General features: G+C 49.9%; 1 long non-coding RNA gene across 3 annotated transcripts; it reads left to right on the plus strand.

The window, feature by feature from the left end:
• Positions 1–1,388: 1,388 nt before the first annotated feature.
• LOC129391913 (uncharacterized) lies at positions 1,389–5,598 on the plus strand. 3 transcript variants are annotated; one of them, XR_008616781.1, is made up of 5 exons: positions 1,389–1,948; positions 2,071–2,275; positions 2,523–2,774; positions 4,059–4,398; positions 5,168–5,598. It is a non-coding gene; the product is annotated as an uncharacterized lncRNA (long non-coding RNA). The 3 variants fall into 3 exon arrangements; XR_008616779.1 differs by having other exon boundaries at positions 1,389–2,275; XR_008616780.1 differs by lacking the exon at positions 4,059–4,398 and having other exon boundaries at positions 1,389–2,275.
• Positions 5,599–20,803: the final 15,205 nt, after the last annotated feature.

The raw sequence follows: 20,803 nt of genomic DNA on the forward strand, positions 1-20,803 counted from the left end.
CTGCATCTACTCGCGTTGGCCTGAGACTCCAATCCCCTCCCCTAGACCCTGGGTGGGGGAAGCTGCCCAGTGAGAAGCTCCAGCCTCCCCTGCACCGTGGAGGGACATCACCCTGGGACACCCTGAGCCGCTGCCCGCCTGCACCCACATCCAGACTCTCACTGGCCCGGGGGCGGGGCGTCCACTTGCCTCCGTCTGACACCCCGGACTTAATGAGGATTATAATACCTTGCTCTGTGGCTTTCCTGGGGGTGACTAATTGGTTAATGCTGGGAAGGCCCTTTGAAGATGGCAAGCAGCGTATTACTCATGGGCTTGAAGGCAGGCACCTGCCCCAGTCTGGGCCTGAGTCAGCAGAGAGACCTCCCTCCTGCAGGCAGACTGGGCACGCTGGCCCGAGTCCCTGCTCAAGGTCAGGGTTGGCCAAGGGGAGGGGCGTGGCCAGCACGCCTCCATGGCCTGTGCCATGTGGGCCTGGAGTTTGGGAACCATGTGTCATGGGCGTTTGCGTGGTTGAATAAGCCTCCAAATGACTCTGCCAAAAGGGCAGCGTTACCTCCAGAATATCAGTCGAGACAGTATTTCCTGGTCATTGTTAGGGGAAAATGCTTTTCTCACAGCAAATTCCTCCCAAGCAATGCCGTTTTTCTCCTTCCTCTGGAGGAAGGCGGGCTGGGGTGGTGCTGGGCAGCCTGGGAGACCGGAGGTCAGGGTGCCAGGGCCGGTGGCAGCTATGCTGTCTCGTCTCCAGATCCTGGTCCGCTTAGTCTGCTCCCCGCTCACGTCTCCCAGGAAGAGGAAGTGGCAGCAAGAACTGGGAGCCAGAGGCCAAAACCAGTGGGCAAAGGCGAGGGTCGCTCAGGACCTCACAGTGGAGGGGTTTCTGACACGGCGGCAGCTGGGAAACCAAGGACAGAAAGCCTTTAAGCAGCGCAACCTGATGCCAAGATTCCGCCGCCCAGAGCCTGCTTCCTGCGCCCCACACATTCCTCCCCTCGCCCTCTCTCTCTCCCTCCCCAGCACCTTCTCCCAGTGACCCCTCTCCACGCAGCCTCTGTGCACGCAGCACTAGTTTCTTCTTTCTTCTAGAACACAGGTCATGCGGCCAGAAGGACTGCAGGCACTTCTGCTTTCTCTTTTAGTTCCCCAGGTCCTTGTAAGTTTTTCATGGCCCTTTCTCCTTCTGTAGACCGCCTGGAACCCTAGAGGCCTCCACAACACACAGAATGACAAAGATCCGAAAAGAGGATGGAAGGACGGGACCCTGAGGGCGGGAAAGAGGGCAGCGAGACCACTCATCTTTGCAGGCAGTCAGGGATGGATGGGGTGCGGGGGGGGGCGGTGCAGAGCAGGGGAGGGGAGGGGGAACAGGCTATGAAATGATTTTCTTCTGTTCTGTTTTGAAGGAGGTGGGTGGAAATGACAGTTTGGAGAGGATTCGAATGAGGGAACACGGTTTCAGGGGAAGCAGCCTCTTTTCTCCAGTTCTAACAGTGCCATCAAGTGGCTTGTGCGAGCAGGTGCAGGGCAGAGCCTCCGGACAGCCCGCGCTGACCCCGTGGACAGAGGAGCAATGGGGCTTTGCAAAGGGCACCCTGCTGATTGCCAGGGGCCAGCCTCTCACCTCTCAGCCGCGTAGCCCAACACCTTTCCCTAGATCGGCCGGCAAGGAGGTGGGGGACATAGCTACCCAAGTGTACCCTTAATCACCCCAGTGGATACGGCGACCAAGCTCACCAGGTTCCCGTTTCATTGAGCCTCTGCCCACACACACCTGCATCACTGGGAGGCATCAGCACAAGAGTCATGGTCCCACGAGAGGCACAGAAGTACATTTCCAACCAGAGAAGTGGTCAGTGACCAGAGCAAGCCTGTCTGGGTCATCAGACCCTTGTCTATGTTCAAAGGAGAGCTGAGGGCTGAAGGGTGCTGGGCGAGACCAGGCAAGGTGAGCGCACCTGGGGAAGCCTGGCCGACATCCCTCAAGCTAAACTTCCGGCCAGGGACACAAGTCTTCTGGCATTTCACTTAACTGTAGCTGCATTCTTTTTTTTAACTCTGCAAATCAAGATCACTTCGCCTTGGAACTCCACAAGTGGTTTTCTTTCTAAAGAGAGACATTTTACTGAAGCAGAAGACTTTGCCAGCAGTTGTGTATCTGGCACCCGGAACCAAGCAGCAGACGGAGTGAGGCTCCGGGGAACATTCCCCCAGGAGTCCAGGCGCCTGGTACACGTCAAGCCCTAACACCATGCTGCCGTGCACCTCTGAGGAGGTAACCTCCTGCTCTAGCTTCACTTTTCTCTAAAAACAGGGGACAGAGCCAGAGCCACGGTTTTCAAAACTCCACTCCTCAGCCCCAGGGGAGGGATGCCAGTTTGGTGGGACTCTGGCCATCATCTCCTTTACCAGAACCACTCAGCCTTTATCCATCTTTCATAGTTGGCTGTTAGGTAAGATCTTATGTGAACAAAGGGTTCCACAGTGTCATAACCACTTTTTTCTCTTTTTTTGTCTTTTAGCCACGCCACACAGCCTGTGGGATCTCAGTTCCCTAACCAGGGATCGAACCCGCGCCCCCTGCACTGGCAGCACGGAGTCTCAGCCACTGGCCCGCCAGGGAAGTCCCCATCATAGCCACTTTTGAGGCACCTGCCCAGACCACGACTCTCAGGATGGTCCACCCCACCAGCAGAGCTGAGGCCCTAATACTGTACTTCATGACTGCAGACCCGGATGATGACTGACTGCACAGAGACGGACACCTGCTCCTGGTAAGTCAACCTGATTCCCCTCCCCAGAATTTGAAACTGAGTCAGACTGGGTCCAAGTCAGTCTCCGATAGAGCTGAAGTCCCTAGGAAACAGCAAGATCACCCAGCCCAGTGCGATACACCTCATCTCCCCAGAGCCACATTCTGTTTGTTTTTTTTTTTAAGGGCAGTTTCTAAATAGACTATGTAATCTTATGAACAAAAATGTTTACCAGAGCAGGCATATAATGACTCAATAAGTATCAACATTATCATTACCTCTATTATTGATATATTCAAAAGCCCTTTATAAATCGATCATACTGTTCCGTTGCTATACATTTTCATTTCAAAAACATTTTTTTGTTCATAGCTCCTTGGACCACACCTACCGATAACACTTTTTAAAATCTATTAGTCCTGAAATCTTCCATCCGAGGACTTAAGTATCTGTAAATATGCTAGTTCTTTCATTCACCTATTTTCTTAGATGCTCTGAGATCTACCAAAGAAATAGATGACAAAAATCCCTTCACTAAGAGCTTACAGGGTAGGATTGAAATAACGCCATTTGCAGTAACATGGATGGACCTAGGGATTATCATATTAAGCAAAGTAAATCAGACAGAGAAAGACAAATATCATATGATATCACTTATATGGGGACTCTAAAAAGAAAATGATACAAATGAACTTATTTACAACACAGAAACAGACTGGGAGACTTTGAAAACAAATTTATGGTTACCAAAGGGGGAATGCAGCAGTGGGGGAGTGGGTGATAATATAGGAGATTGGGATTAAATACACACACTACTATACATGACATAGACAATCACAAGGACCTGCTGTAGAGCACAGGGAGCTCTACTCAATACTCTGCAATAACCTGTATGGGAAGGGGATCTGAAAAAGAATGGATATGTGTATATGCATAATTGAATCACTTTGCTGTACACCTGAAACTAACACAACACTGTAAATTAACTATACTCCAATATAAAATAAAAATTATATTTAAAAAAGGAATAAGAAAAAAATTTTAAAAAGAGCTTACAGGGTAGAATTTGAAGAAATCATAATTTTAAGTGGGTATTTCCTAAATAGGTTTTCTTACATTAGAGAAGACCTGTGCCTTACTCCACAACAGATCAAAGAGTCACATATTGTCAATTTGAGAAAAGACTTTCAAGGCGCCTGTGTATTTGTCAAACCCTGGGTCACGACCTAATGGTGGACCCTGAAATCAATTTAGTGAATCAGAACCAGCATTTCAGAATTTTTAAAAATTTTTATTGAAATACAGTTGATTTGGACTTCCCTGGTGGTGCAGTGGTTAAGAATCCGCCTGCCAATGCAGGGGACACGGTTTCGAGCCCTGGTCGGGGAAGATCCCACATGCCGCGGAGCAACTAAGCCCGTGCGCCACAACTGCTGAGCCTGCGCTCTGGAGCCCGCGAGCCACAACTACTGAGCCTGCGTGCCACAACTACTGAAGCCCACGTGCCTAGAGCCCATGCTCTGCAACAAGAGAAGCCACTGCAATGAGAAGGCCACGCACCGCCATGAAAAGTAGCCCCGGCTCGCCGCAACTAGAGAAAGCCCGCGCGCAGCAACCAAGACCCAACGCAGCCAAAAATAAATAAGTAAATAATTTTGAAATACAGTTGATTTACAGTGTTGTATTAGTTTCAGGTGTATAGCAAAATGACTCAGTTATACATATACATATATCCATTCTTTTTTAAGATTCTTTTCCATTATAGGTTATTACAAGATACTGAGTATGGTTCCCTGTGCTCTACAGTAGGTCCCTGTTGGTTACCTATTTTATATAGAGTAGTGTGTATATGTTAATTCCAAATTCCTAATTTATCCCTCCCCCACCTCCCCTTTGGTAACCATAAGTTTGTTTTCTATGTTTTTGTAAATAAGTTCATTTGTATCCTTTTTTTAGATTCCACATATTACCGATTAGATTTTTTTTTTTTTAGTGTGTGTCACATGCAACAAGGCTAAGTATTGTTACGTAAAACCTGATTTCAGCCACATACACGGATGTGCAGGGCGACAATGTCAAACTCATGTCTCACTGTGGGTTGGGGGGTGGCGAGGGACAGGTGGCTGGTGGGGACAGCAGCGTCCAGGAAGCCAGGCTTGAAACCCCCGGTCACTTCTGGTGGCGCTGGTGCTGGGCCTGGACGATGAGCACAGTCCGGTAGCCGTTATTCTTACAGGTGTGAGGACTACAGAGGTCCTCGCCCATCACTGCACTGAACCCCTGGCAGGACAGAGGTCGGTGGTCTCTGACAGCCTTGGCCACGGCCACGCAATAGCAGAGAATCTAGTTGATTAAGTGATGTTTTTATTTACATGACACAAAATAACCATTTTACCTGATTTTGTCCTTTGCAGGCATGACAGAGCCTCAGGATTATTTGGGGCACAGTACAGGGCAGAATCTTGCTACTCAAAGCCTGGGACTGGGAGCTTGGCCTCACCTGGGAACTTATTAAAAGGAGACTCCCAAGCCCCACCCCGACTTAATGAATAAGAATCTGCATTTTAACAAGGGCCCAGAGACTGGTGCATGCATTTAAAGTTTGAGGAGCTCCGACTCAGAAATGCTGGTCCATTAACTGACACCCAGCTTTGGTAGAGTTTTCACTAGTCCACCTGAAAATGCCAGTGTGAAATTTTTCCTTTCTTGGCAAGAGCCATCTTCCACTCTGATTGTATTCCCTTCCTTCTACTTTTTAGGCATAAAGTGTGCTTTAGGAAGTGAGACTGATTGTGATTGTGGATGTAGTTCTGTCATGTGTTCAGCAGTCAAAAATAAAACTTGGTTACCTATGCCTTCCATGTTGTCATCATTTTTTCTAGTCCAGGGACCCAAAAGCCTGTGAACAACTAGTAAAAGTCAGAAGTGTGTCTTGCTGATTTCTGCGCCGTCTAAAGCAGAACTGGAAAGCACTATTTGTTCCACGTGAAGATGAGAGGTACAACAGTGCTTGCCTTTCGTTCATAGTCTTGGAAACTCCAAGGGGTGCCCCCTCTGTAAGGAGCATCGTGTGCTGCTCGCACATAGACCCGGGAAGGCAGCAGGCCGGCTTGCACGTGGCCTTCCAGATTCCAGATCCCACCGGAGCCCAGGCTCGCCCACCCCCTCGTTAGGGGGGGACCCCCCGCGTGTCCACAAACTAGCCGATCGGTGTAAGAGGCCATGTGCTTGGGAAATGAGCCCCTCTGGCCAAAGCAAACTGGACATGAAGTCTCATAAACATGGCCCTCGCATTCAGACCTGCTTAAGAACCATCAGAAAACACCTGCATGACTAGAAACCCAAACATGCCTGGCTTTGTTTTCTCTGACATCCTCTCCTGAAAACTGGAGGGCCTGTTATGAGCAGGAACCAGGTAGAAGGTGAGGACATCATGCCACTCGGTAAACAGGAGTGACTTTCCTGAAGAAATGGAACACTGGGAGTGATTCTGGGATCCTCGGGAAGAAAAAAACGAGGGCCTGGCATGGTGAGAAGGAAAGAAACCTGAAAGGCAAGCAGCATCCGGCGGGTGGGACCCTGCAGAAGGCGGGAGCAGCCACGACCCTGCCCCACATTCTTGGACCCCGAAGCCCACCTCCCAGCAAAGGCTCCGGGCCCCCTGCGTCCTGACCTGGCAGGCAGGCCCGCCCTTCCCCCAGTCCTGGGATTCTCAGCATTCCAGAGCCCGGCAAATAACAAAGACAGTGTTTGTGCCATTTCAGAACAAGCTTGGAAACTTTTAAATGTCAAAATGAATGATGTGGAAAGACTTGTGGGAGCAGCGAAGAGGCAGAAGCTGAGCTGGGGAAACGGAGAGGCCGGGGGCGCCAGCGGGGCCGCCGGTTAACACGTCTGTAGGGCTCCAACGTCTTTTAACAAAAGGGATACTCAGAAGCAGAGAAACATCTTGAGCTGTCACGAGAGCCAGTGATACGGCAAGAATGAGATTTATGTGGTCCCGGCGGGGAAAGCTGGGTGCGTGTCATTCATTTACAGGGGATCTGCTGTCTGAGGGAACAAGCCTCTGATGTGCACGAGGAGGTGGCAGAACTGTCACCCCAGCCGCCCCAGACCCAGGCTCTGGATCTGAGGACACACGCAACCTCGCTAAGGGCGGGGGGTCCCATGACCCGGACGTTTCCCACATCGAAGACCGGATTTGTCATTCGATTCCACCACCCACGCTGGCCCCTTGACAGGACAAGGGGCACTCTGGCCTCTCAAAGCCCTTCATCACCTGGGTGGAGATGCCCCATGCACCACAGGCAGGAAGCCAGGGCTCCAGCCCCACTCTGCCTGCTGCTGGGGGCTCTCGGGGAGGACAGCCACCTCCCTGACCTCAGTCTTGTCATCTGCGGTAACAGGCCTGGGCTGGGGCGTGGTGACGTCCCCCTTGGACGGGGAGATCAAAAAAGAACAGTGTAAAGTTTAACCTGCTGAATGGGAAGTCAGCCCTTATATTTCCACAATGTGCTCCAACATCTGGAGTACTTTCATATATTTTGTTTGGTTTTTTGTTTGTTGGTTTGTTTGTTTTTGGGGGGCCACGCGGCTTGCAGGATCTTAGTTCCCCGACCAGGGATTGAACCCGTGCCCCCTACAATGCAAGCGTGGAGTCTTAACCATTGGACCACCAGGGAAGTCCCTAATATACATTGCTGAAACCTCATAACAACCCTGCGAATTAGAAAGTCCCATTTTACAGATGAGGAAACTGAGGTCAAGAGTGAGATACAAGGTTCCACAGAACCAAGGTCTTCAGAGCCGGTCAGAGCTCCCTCTCTAACCTCTGCTGCCTGTAGGAAATGTTGTCCAGGTAGGAGGTCCTGGGCGATTTCCAGGATGGGTCCACACGGGTGGCCCCAGCCAGGGCTGAGGACCGTAAGCAGTGGGCATCTGGCCACTTCCTCGTGGGACAGCTTTCCCATGCCTCCGATCTCAACTATGCTCCCCTGCAAAAGCTCCCCTTTGCCTTGCCCTCTGGGAATGCCCCTCAGCTTTACTGACCTGTGAGCCCCAAGAGGAAAGGAACTGGTTTAGTGTTAATAAAAATCTGGAACACATCTCCTCACCCGATGTTCCATGCCTGGCTCTTCCATCAGGATTACTATCCTAATTCCTGCTGTTCCCACAAACCCTGCCCGGCCCCAGCTCATTCCCACCCTGGTCCCAGAGCTGGTGGCCAGCTTCACCCCTGCTGGGACTGGGACTCCCCCACCATCCCCACGGATCACCCACGCACCTCACCCAGAGCCCAGGTGCCCACCTTGATGATCACAGGGAGGAGGAGGGAGAAGAGACCCTTGGGGCCCCTCGCCCTCTGTCACGTGTCACCAAAGCACAGCTAGGTTTCCAGGTCAAGGCTGGGAACCAGGACACAGCAGCCTCACCCCCTCAGAAGCAGTTGCTATGGAGACCAGGGCCCGGGTCTCTGTTGCTGTCGCCCTGCCTCTCTCTGCCTCCGCCCCTCACTCACACGCACCACTCAGATAACCAGTAACAGCGGCTGAACTCTGAGAATTCACCCCAAGGCCTCCACTCCACCCCCCACCCCCCATCGACCCAGCCTCCCGGTGGGAAAGCACCTTCGCTTGGTCATCTGCCATTAAAAAACAGACCGAAAAAAAATCCTCCGCTGCCTCATAACCACCACCCACCCCCAGCCCCCAGAACAGTGAGACTAAGGTCCCTCCAAGCAGAGAGCAGGACAAGGTGTCACACTCTGTCCTGACCCCACAGCAGCCCCTGCCTCTCAGCAGGAAGGGGAGTGTGAGGCAGGCTGTGTCACCAGGCAGCCCGGCTGGGATGCTTATCTGAGGCTCCCAAATGATCCATGACTTGCAGGCAAAACCCGCAGCCACCTTTGGGCCCCTGCAGGGAATCAGCCCACTGGTCCAAATGCCTACAGCAGCCATGATGGCAGTGACCCTGGGCAACTGGTGCATCACTTCCGCTCAGCTGAGCAGAGGGGGAGCTTAGCAGAAGAACCAGTCGCACTGGCTGTGGCTGTCACCATGGCCACACGGCTCCTCCTTGACCAGAAGCCAGCAGGGCGGGCCAACTGAGGCACCCTGACCTTCCCAAGCGGAACGTGCAGATGGAGACCACGCAGCCCCAATCCTCCCACACAGAAGCAACCACGCGCAGCAGGGCAGACCCTCCGGAGCAAAGCTGCAGTGAGCAGGGCCACCTCCTCCTGGCTCTTGGGAAATCACGGGTCCCCGTCTAGGAAGAGCAATGTGGCAACCGAAGCATTCCAATGCCTGTGGCCCGGGGGCCGGTGTAAACGGAAGAGGGGTCGAGCGCTCGCTCTTTTTGCTGCGTATAAGCAGAGCTTGGTTCAGCTGCCTGCCCTGGGTGAGGCGTAGTGGCCCTTCTCTCCGTGGCCCAGACCCACCCGGGGCCAAGCCCAGATCCTGTCCAGGCACCTGGCTCTCCCAAAGTCAGGGCTCCCAATGAATTCACTGAAAAGTCATCTTATCATGGAATAAGATGAAGAGTGAGACAAAGATATATCCCACTCTAAAGCATCTGGTTTCTAGCAGTCATTAGTGGCTGGCAGGCTGGCAGTCAGCTCCAGCTCTCAGCTGCCTGCAAGAGATGGGCCCACCCCCAGGACGAGCCTGAGTGCGTGGACACCGACCGCGTCCCCTGGCCGCCCCGACCGGAGGCCGTCACACGGCAGCACCTTCCTGGCGGGAGCCTCAGCGTCTAGCACAGAGCAGGCTGCGTAGGGAAGGGATGGGTGAGGAGGGTACCGGCCCCTCGTTGGGCCTGAGACTCTGGAGGCGGCAGGCAAGCCCTCCCGCCCGTGGGGTGGGGGGCGGATCTCAGAAGAGGTGACCATACCCCACCCACCATAAGCCCCTGCAGGGGGCCGTCCAATGACACCTGAATTTATCTGGGATTCTCCAGCAGCAGGTCGAGAAGTGGGAAGAACCCGGGGCCGGGTGGACCTCGATCTGCTGCTCACGCTTGTCTGGGCTCAACGACCCCCATACTCTGCGACAATCGTCCCAACTGTAAAACGGAGACAAAAGCACCCACCAAGCGCCCAGGACATTGGAGGGAATGGAATCGTAAGGAAAGCACCCAGCACAGCGCCCAGCATATAGTAGGTGCTCAATACGTGGTCCTTACCATGGGCTTAAGGTGGCTTCTCCAATAAAGCAGTGCCAACATGTCTGGCCTGAAGGAGCACCCTCCAGCCTCAGGACACTCACTCAGCACACGGGAGCTCCACACGGGAGCGGGACGGGGCCGTGTGAGGGAGGGAGGGTGGCCTCGGGGGGTCTGAGTAGGGGCAGGAGGCAGAGACCCCGCCAGGGAGAGGAGGGAGGGGTCGCCTACCCTGGGTCCAGCCCTCACCCCAGCCCCACAGCCTGGTTCCTGAGGGACATCCAGCCCCTTCCCAAGAGCTCCCCCACTGGCATTGCAGGGTGCTTAGGAGTGCAGGGCCCTGATCTTTAAAGAACCACTGCCACACTCTGGCAGATGCAAGGAAATCACCACAGTGCCCGAAGGACAGCATCCAAGTGTCCTTTGTTTATGAGACACCAAATCCAAACAGGGCCGAGGCCAGGCCTGCCTGTAACGAGAGTCGCACATCAGCAGGAAGGTCACCGTGAGGGGCGAGGCAGAGCAGCTCCCTGGGGGCCAGGGCTCTGAGGCCAGGCACTGAGGACGATGACATGAGGGCAGGACCGTGTGGCCCAGCAGGAGGTCCTGATGGGCAAAGGGGGGACTTGCAAGAAGACTCAGGCCCACTGATTCCCCACCACCCACCCTGGGAAGCAGAGTGGACCCTCTGCGACTCTCGGCTCCCTCATCTCAGGATGGACTCCCAGAGCCAGTTCAAGGGGACCGGCACCGGCACCGAGGGGGGCTCCACACTCCCGCAGCACTGACCGGCACCGGGGCAGCCCCTGGGGACTCTCCTCCCCGGCCCTGCCTGCTGCCCAGCCTCACAGGAGGGAGCGTCCGGGTGCACCCAGAACCCACACCTGATCTGAGCCGGGCTGCTCAGGATCCCTGCCCACGAATCTGATTTGCTGAGAGGTGTGGTCTCTCCCTAGAGGACCAACGTACAGTGTGTGAACTTGGAGTTGTGAGCCACCCTGCCATCCTCCACGGAGACTGTGGAACAGACAGTCTTTCTGCAGAGAGAGGCCAGAACAAAGCTGGTACAAGTGTAAGAGCTGAGAGGCGGAATATTACTCAACCATAAATGAGAATGACATAATGCCGTTTGCAGCAACACGGATGGACCTGGAGATGATCATACTAAGTGAAGTGAGTCAGGCAAAGAAGGACAAATATCATATGATACCACTTATATGTGGGATCTAAATAAATGATACAAATGAACTTATTTACAAAACAGAAATAGACTCAGACACAGAAAGCAAACTTATGGTTACCAAAGGGGATAGCAAGGGAGGCGGCAGGGAGGGGGGTCAGTAAATTAGGAGTTTGGGATTATAACATATCCACACTACTATATTTAAAATAGATAACCAACAAGGACCTACTGTAGAGCACAGGGAACTCTACTCAGCATCTTGTAGAAACTTCTAATGGAAAAGAATCTGAAAAAGAATATATATATATATATACACACACATATATATACATATGTATGTGTGCATATATATATATATGTGTGTGTATAACTGAATCACTTTACTGTGCACCTGAAACTAACACAACATTGTAAATCAACTATACCTCAATTAAAAAAAGAAAAAGGCGCGAGAGAGAGAATAGAACTTAATAGAAACCCTTCAAAGTCCACTTCCATTTCTGTGAGCTATCTGACATTTCCCCAAGAAACCGCATTTTCTACTTAAGTTGGCCAGGTTTGATTTTTGGTGTTCGCAACGAAAAACTCAGACCAGTCATGCATGTTATCACATTGAATTCCCCTAACATAACCCTACACAGGCAATACTATTCTTTGCGTTTAACCCACAAGCAAATGAAGGCAAGCTCTCCAGAGCTTGGATCTGCTCCTAGACAGTCTACCTCCAAAGCCCACTGTCCTCACTTGGGGGCTACGTGCCTCTCTGCAGCCGCCGTGCCTCAAGCATAAAGTAAGGAGACCGAAGGAGACAGTGTAGCCGAGTTCCTGCCATCGGCCGGCACAGCTACGCTCACTGTAGGATGCATGCGCTGGGAAAGAGGCAAGCAGGGGAGGTGGACGGGCCCAGGAGGCCCAAAGCTGCTGGAGGGAAGTGGCCGTGAGCCCCTCTGTCCAGAGCCAACACTGTGCCTGGAGCAGAGGAAAGCACTCCATCCCACAGTGCTCACCGTCAAATCCTCCTTGTTCATCCCTTAGCTCCTTGTTCACGTTTCTTGCTTGGCCCTGAACACACGTGATTACAATCATCTGCTTTTATTCCATGTCTCCAGCTTAGCTGTGAGCTCCGTGAAGGAGAGAGACCGCCTGCTGCAGAGCCTTGTGCACAAGGAAGCCTTCACTAAATGTTTGTTGAGTGAATAAAAGAGGGAAAGATGTACATGAGTATGGAGGTCTATTAAATACATGTGCTCAGGGAATTAAATCTGTGCTGATGGGGATGGAAACAGAGTAGAGATAGCTAGACTTTGCAGTACCTAAATTGGGCACTAGATGGCACCCAAGCACACCAAGAAGACGCTTCTGAGACCGGCAGGAGGTGCGTGGTTTTTGGCCTGGGGGTTTTAAGGAAGATGGCAGCAGATCCCATTGACCGGAAGTCTGCAATCTTGCACACATGAGCCAGCCTCAGCAGGACCGACTGTGTTAATCAGGGTTCTCCAGAGAAACAGAACCGATAGGCTATGTACAGAAATAAATTTATTATAAGAAACTGGCTCCTGTAACTACAGAGGCTGGCAAGTCCCAAATCTACGCCATCAGCTGGACACTTCCTCCAGCTTAGGGAGTCAGGTCTATTTGTTCTATCCAGGCCTTCAATTGATTGGATGAGGCCCACCCACATTAGGGAGGGCAATCTGCTTTACTCAAAGTTCACCAATTTAAATGTTAATCTCATCCAAAAACACCTTCCAACTGACACATAAAATTAATCACCACACACACCCTTTGAGCTGTTGGTCCAGAGTGGCGTGACCTTGCATGGAGACCTGCCTTTCTCTTGTCCTCTCCTAGTAGCCCTGTAATGAATGCAAAGTGCCAGAACAAAACCCTGTTTCCTCTCCCCTCAAAAATCCAAAGTTTAGACTATCAGTGTGTTCTTCCCACATGCACCACCCCCAGAAGGCAGTGCAGGGAATATGACCCATGATCATGGTTATAAACTAACTTTCTGGGGCACCATCCTAACCTGTGGGGCTTAAGTATACTGTTTGAAGAATTTTAGTCAAGGTTTAAAAATTAGCTGATAATCCCTAAAAGCCTGTGAATTGACTGTAAGAAATTTAATTGGAGATGAGTAAGTGGGAAGAAAAAGGAGAAATTTCACTCTCTCAGCTGCTCACAGCTAAAATCACAGCTAGGAAAGCTCTGTTAGCAAATTCACTAACTGGAGTCACGTTCACACTCCTGTTGTCAACTAGAAACCTTTGCTTCTTTAAAGGAAGTCTCCTGAGTTCAGTGTAATTGTTACAACCTCTCTACTGACAGAAAGTCCAGAGTGGAGACACAGACGCAGCAGTTTCGTAAATGACCCTTTGTTAGGTGAGGCACAAACTTGCTTTAGCTGCTAAATTATTTTCTTTCACCATAAAACTGCCAATGGTTCCGCCATCAGTAAAATCACTCAGGATTCTTCCATGTTGGTGTTTCTAAACAACCCTTCTCAGGAAAAAAACCTTTAATCAGTGTTTATACATGGTCAGGGTAATAAAAGACCTTTTGTTTAAAGCGAAATCTGTCCATTTGTAATAGACTCATAAAAACCACTGGGAGGAAAAAAACATGTTTAATCATACGAGATACACTCTACTTTGCAATCCAATTTTTAAAATAAGGCTTCTAACTAGATAACATTAGTGACTTAGTGGGGCTTCTGTCTTGAAAGAAAGCCATTGTGGCATGCCCCTTGGTCCACCTGGGAGAGAATGAAGGGACAGGGCAGCAGAGAAAAAGTTCTGTATGGTAGCGATGTCCTTCCACCACAACACACAACCTAGGCATAGCCTTATTAGGTCATACCCTGTGCCCAACAAAAGGCTGAAATACACGGCAGAAAACAGTATGGAGGTTCCTCAGAAAACTAAAAATAAAGTTCCCATATAATCCAGCAATCCCACCCCTGGGCATATACCTGGACAAAACTATGATTCAGAAAGGTACATGCACCCAAGTGTTCAGAGCAGCACTATTCACAATAGCCAAGACATGGAAGCAACCTAAATGTCCATCGACAGATGAATGGATAAAGAAGATGTGGTACATATATACAATGGAATATTACTCAGCCATAAAAAAGAATGAAATAATGCCATTTGCAGAAACGTGGATACAACTAGAGATTATCATACTAAGTTAAGTAAGTCAGAAAGAGAAAGACAAATACCATATGATATCACGTACATGTGGAATCTAAAATATGGCACAAATGAACTTATATACAAAACAGAAACAGACTCACAGATACAGAGAACAGACTTGTGGTTGCCAAGGGGGGCGGGGAGGGAGAGGGATGGATTGGGAGTTTGGGGTTGAAAAAAACAAACAAAAAAAGCTGAAATAATTACGACCAATTCTGAGCAATGGTTCTCCCCTCGGAGATGAACGTGGCTGTTGCCCCGTCACATATGTTCTGTGAAGTAAAATGAACAGATGCTCCACAGACCATACAACTCCAAGTTAAATACTAAATCCAGACTATAAATCAGGGACTTCCCTGGTGGCGCAGTGGTTGAGAATCCGCCTGCCAATGCAGGGGACACGGGTGTGAGCCCTGGTCCGGGAAGATCCCACATGCCGCGGAGCAACTAAGCTCGTGCACCACAACTACTGAGCCTGCGCTCTAGAGCCCGCGAGCCACAACTACTGAGCCCACGGGCCACAACTACTGAAGCCCACGCGCCTAGAGCCCGTGCTCCGCAACAAGAGAAGCCACCGCAATGAGAAGCCTGCACACGGCAACGAAGAGTAGCCCTCGCTCGCTGCAACTAGAGAAAGCCCGCGTGCAGCAATGAAGACCCAATGAGCCAATAATAAATTAATTTTTAAAAAAAAGAATAACACAAAAGAGAGACTCGACAGATTATAGAGGAACGGTTACAAATCATTCCCTTGCCACAGTCAAATTGTTCTCCTGTCTGCCTTTTCCAGGGGGGAGAAAAAAATGCTGGCAATTAAAAAGGTGCAAATAGAACAAATCTAGGAAAGAAAAGACCTCAAGCAGGAGTAAGGCCAAAAGGTGCCCCTCTCTCCCCCATATTTGGGATCCCACAGTTGCCTGTAGCTACTTTGTAAACTTGAAGCCTAGGAGTGGGAAACAGGGGTCAACCTTTTCTCTCTCCAGAGCACCCGCGGTGTTTGTCAGCAAGGCTCCCACAGGGCCAGCCCCTCTGCACATCTGCAGCTGCTGGTTGCCCTGGGAGAACAGGGCAGGGGAAGCCAGCACCACGCCCGCCCCGGAGCAGATGTGCTTCCTCCGGCTGTCAACACAGGAAGAAGAATGGAGTGTGAAACGCTTAGGATCTGTGAGAAACTGCGTGGTCTGGGCAGAAAATCTCTGAAAACCATTTTGATGCAAAAGACACTGTGAAATGGGGTTCAGTAAGAGAATTCTACTTTCCCACCGCGTAAAGCACTTTGCAGAGTTACACGGGGATGTTGGCATCCAATCCAGTGTATCCCTTTTCCAAGGGTGCAGGGAGGGTAGATGACTCAAAAAGAGAAACTGGACTAAACTCCGGGCTGACACTCCGAGGGCAGTGGATTTTTAGCCTTTAGTTTTAAGGTTAACCCCTCCCTTCAGGAGCATAAGGAAATGTTATCACAGCACTAGTCTAAGTCCCTGGAGGTCCTTATGGTTTCCAACTCAACAGACATATGAAGAAAGGTCAAGAGACCATATGGTGGCTCTAGGCAGAGACAGGGGACAAGGACTCATCTCAGCGGCATGAGAAAAAAGGTGGAGATTGCCCAAGAGAGACAAAAAGTGAAACAGTAAGAAACATTGGAAATGGAAAGAGAAGACAGCGGAAGAGGACAGCTTAACTGAGCACTGGACTCTTAGGAAAGTTTTATCATCAGCGTTGTTGATCCTAACTTACTCTTTCATTCTGATGAGTTAGCCTTTCCCTTTTGCCTTGGTTGCCAGGAACCTCAGAGCTAAATTCTGGGTTCAATTAGAGCAGCTTTCCTTAGCCTAAGTGTCCTCCTTCCTGCATTATTGCAAATCCTTTCTAGGAGTAGGAAGATGAAGTATGTGTGATTTTCTGGTAATGTTTCATTTATTCCCTCATTTTGCTAACTGGATACCACATTGCCTCTAGGAAATGACCCTTCCTTCTCCTAGCCCATGTGCGTGGTCCCACCTCCATCTCAGGGACAGGAACTGATCAGTTGCTCTATCCTTCTTGCCCCAGCATTGGTTTTTAGGTGGGTACATGAGCCAAGGAGATGCAAAGAACATTTTGCCAGGATTCATGGGCCAGAAATTTTTCCCACTAGACTTGACACTGGAAAGAGGCAAGTCTAAAGCTGTGTTGGGAAGCATCTGCCTGAGAGTGGAGCCAACTCGACAGAGAGACCTGCGGGATGAAGAGAGAGAAAGACCCCCAGGCCCAGCGGTACCCAAGACCCGCCCCTGCCTGTGAAGCCACAAATTCCCGGTGTGCTTCAGTTTGATCTGGATTTGTTAGTCACAGCAGAACGGGTCCAGCTGATACTGCAGGTAGAGACCAAAAAGCTTACTGGGAGAAGAGTATGTGGTGATGGCAGAAATTTTGAAAAGTACAGCAAAGTATAAATAAGAAAAAAATATGACCCCCAAATCCCATAACCTAGAGATGATGAGAAAATGGACTATTCCCCAAGTTACATTTTTTTTTTTTTTTTTTTTTTTTCGGGATGCGGGCCTCTCACTGTTGTGGCCTCTCCCGTTGCGGAGCACAGGCTCCGGACGCGCAGGCTCAGCGGCCATGGCTCACGGGCCCAGCCGCTCCGCAGCATGTGGGATCTTCCCGGACCGGGGCACGAACCCGTGTCCCCTGCATCAGCAGGCGGATTCTCAACCACTGCGCCACCAGGGAAGCCCCCCAAAGTTTACTTTGAAGACAGGGGAAAACACCATCCCTGAGCACCTTCAAATGTACGGTCACACAAAACCCGACACCACCTGGAGTTATCCCATTTAAGCTGCACAGAAAGATCGAAATTCCCTGGCAGTCCAGTGGTTAGGGCTCTGCCCTTCCACTGCAGGGGTCGTGGGTTCTACCCCTGCTGGGGGCACTGAGATCCCTCAAGCCTTGGGGCTAAAAAAAAAAAAAAAAATGCACGGAGGGAAAGTTTTTCGTCTGTTTCTGTTTAGCTTAGGAGGGTGGTTCTAGCAAGCTTTTGACTTGGATTTAAGGAATCTTTTCCCCTTCCAAATCCAAAAGCCATAAATCTGCGCTACTAGAAACCAGAGACATGGTGTCGGAGTTACTCCCGACTCTGGGCTTGGCCCGGCACCAAAGGCCTTTTGCTACAACAGCTGAGCTGATTGAGAGCTGCCTGTCTCCGAGCAGCAGCTGGCTTTTCAGGCCGGCCCTTCGATTTTGGAAGCTGCATGGAGGTGGGGCGGAGCCTGCCAAGCTGCTGGGATGCTCCTTTGCACAGCCCTGGGAGGTAAGACGAGTCCTCCAGAGCTGCAGGGCTCTCGCCAGCAGTTCCCGGCCCCCAGATCGCTTTGAAGCAATAGCACCATCAAAGTCTGCTGCAACCAGTTTCCCACTAAAGCTCATAGCATGCTTTGTGTAACTTTTCTATTAAAATTTTCAAACATACAGAAAGAATAGTATAACAAACACCCACGTGTGCATTGCTTCAATTTCACAATTAACATTTTGCCAGCTTTGCTTCATGTATTTCTCCTCTTCTTTTTTAAAGTAAATTATAAACATCACATTTCACCCCTAAAAACTAAATTTCATATATATGGATATATTTGTATAAAAATGAAATGCTTATCATAATACATAATCACAACTATGTATTAAAACAGCTAATTAATATAATTTTCAACATTGTCCCCAAATAGTACAAAATTTTCTTTTAAAGTTCTTTTGCTCAATAAAGGACCACACAATATATTTGGTGTTTTATCTCTTAAATGTATTTTTTCTTTCTTTTCTTTTTTTTTTTTTTTTTTTTTTTTAGTTGTGCTACAAATGCAAGGCTTGTGGGATCCTAGTTCCCCAACCAGGGATCGAACCTGGGTTCTCGGCAGTGAAAGCACAGAGTCCTAACCACTAGACCGCCAGGGAATTCCATCTCTTAAATGTATTTTCATCCAGGACAGTCCCCTGCCCCACCAGCCCCCTTCTTAAAGATACTATTTGAAAGAAACTGGTCCAGTACAATATCCCATCTCTGGATGTGTCTGATGGCTCCTTCACAGTGCATTTTGTTCTTTTAATTTCCTATTCATATTAGATACCTAAGAAGGATAATGTAAAATAATAGCTACCATTTATCCATTTATTAAACACCTGTTATTTGCCAATTGCTTCACTCATTCATTCATTTTCCAGTATTTATTGAGGACCAATTAGGACACAGTTTGAAGCCCTGGGGATACAGCAATGAACAAAACTAGGGTGAGAGGGGAAGCAGCCCTCACGTAGCTTACATTTTTGTGGAGGAGACTGGCATTAAATAGATAAATAAGAACAAAATATATAGTATACATATGGGCTTTGGAGAAAAATACAGTAGGGCAGGACCACAGTGATAGCAGACGGGGTGAGAAATGATGGATTCAGGATACACTAAGAAGAAAGAGACGGGATGTGAGGTGTGAGAGAAACAGAGGGGTCGAGAATAGCTCCCAGATGTTTGGCCTGAGCATCCAGAAGCCTGAAGAAACTACTGGGAGATGTGACCCCAAAGAGAACAGGCCTGGAAGGGAGGGTCAGAAGTCCAATGTGGACATGTTACGTTTGAGAGGTCTCTGAGACAAGCAAGCATCGATGTCAAGTTGAAAGCCAGAAGTTCAGGGGTCAAGTCCAGGCTGGTAATGCTACTTGGGAGCATTCAGAATATACAGATAGTATTTTCAGCCTTGCGACTGGATGAGATCAGTTAGGGGTGAGCATAGCTGGAAAAGACACACAAGGACTGAGCCCCGGAGACTGGGAAATGGCCAGTGCAGGAAAAAACTTAAGAGAGTGTAGTGTCCTGAAGCCAAGAGGACAGAGGGTTTCCAGGAGAAGGGAATGATCATGTCAAATACTGCTGATAAACCGCAGAAGATAAAGACTGAGAACTGACACCAGAATTCAGCGTGAGGAGGCCACTGGTTTCCTTGGCAAAAGCAGCAAAAAGTCTGATAGGGTGGATCATGACAGAATGGAAAAAGCAGTGACACAGTGAGTATGGACAGCACTTCAGAGACATTTTTCTACGATATAAATGTGAGAAGAGAAATGGGGAGCTAGCTGCAGGGATGAGGAGCCAGTAGATTTTTTTAATGGGAGAAATTATACCGTGTCTGTGTGCCAATCAAGTAATCTGGTAGAGAGGGGGAAACTGAGAATGCAGAAGGGAGGAAGGACTGCTGGGCAATGTCCATGACTGGTCCAAAGGGGATGGATATCAGAGAGAAGCATGGACAGCTAATCCATAGGAATAGCGGGAAAGGTAACAGTATGGGCACGGTAGACGGTAGGCGTGGCCAGAGTTTTAATTCTCCTTTTGAGAAGATACTATCTCCTCTTTGCAACTGAGCCTCAAAGAAGGTAAGGTCCCTGGTAAGTGGCAGACCTGAGACTCAAGCCCAGGACTCTGATTCTAAAGTTTTTGTTTGTTTTTTGCATGGTGATCATACAGAATTGGGAGGTTAAGGAGTTAAAGAAACCCTCTGCCTCATTTTTTTTTAAATTGGAGTATAATTGCTGTACAATGTTGCATTAGTTTCTGCTGTACAATGAAGTGAATCACCTATATGTATACATATATCCCCTCCCTCTTGGACCTCCCTCCCACCACCCCCCTCTAGGTCACCACAGAGCACCGAGCTGAGCTCCTGTGCTCTACAGCAGGTTCCCACTAGCCATCTATTTTACACACAGTAGTGTATTTATGCCAATCCTAATCTCCCAGTTCGTCCCACCCTCCCCTTCCCCACGTGACCACACATCCGTTCTCTACGTCTGAGTTTCTATTCCTGCTCTGCAAATAGGTTCATCTGTACCATTTTTCTAGATTCCCCATATATGCATGAATTTTATTCTTTGTCTTTATTATAAAAGATCCATATGCTACTTTGAAGCAAGATTAACCTGGAATTATGCCTCTTCTTTGACAAGTCAGCAGTCCTTCCAACTATTTTTCTGAACTACATTCTCTCACTTGGCATGTTCCCATATAAAATTTTAACTTATGGGGACCTAAAACAAGACTTGACAAAATGCCATGCTGGTACATTTTCCAGGATGAACTTTTTTTTCCCCTCTCCGTGTCCTAGCATTTTCACTTCGCTATTAGTGATCGGTATACATTACAGAACCACATTTCCCTGCAAGGGGAAACCGAGGGCCGGAGCCCGGAGGTTGCGGGCTGTCTGCTCCAGGTCGCCGGCTAGCGGGTGGCGAGTGCCCCCGGAGGACCACGGAGCCCGGGGACAGGGCACGGCCAGGCGCTCGGGCCGCTAGCGGGGACGCGGCCACCAGGTGGCACCAGAGCTCTCCTTCGCCTCCGCTTCTGACCTGACAGGACTCTCACGGGGCTGCGGTCCCGTCCAGCGCGGCACAGCAGCGAGCATCTCTCAGCACCCGCACGTCTCACAGGATGCGTTCTATCACGTGTCCAACGCCCCCGCCGGGAAGCTGAGCAGCGGGGG

Source organism: Physeter macrocephalus, unplaced genomic scaffold (assembly GCF_002837175.3).
Source record: "Physeter macrocephalus isolate SW-GA unplaced genomic scaffold, ASM283717v5 random_776, whole genome shotgun sequence".
Lineage (NCBI taxonomy): Eukaryota > Metazoa > Chordata > Mammalia > Artiodactyla > Physeteridae > Physeter > Physeter macrocephalus.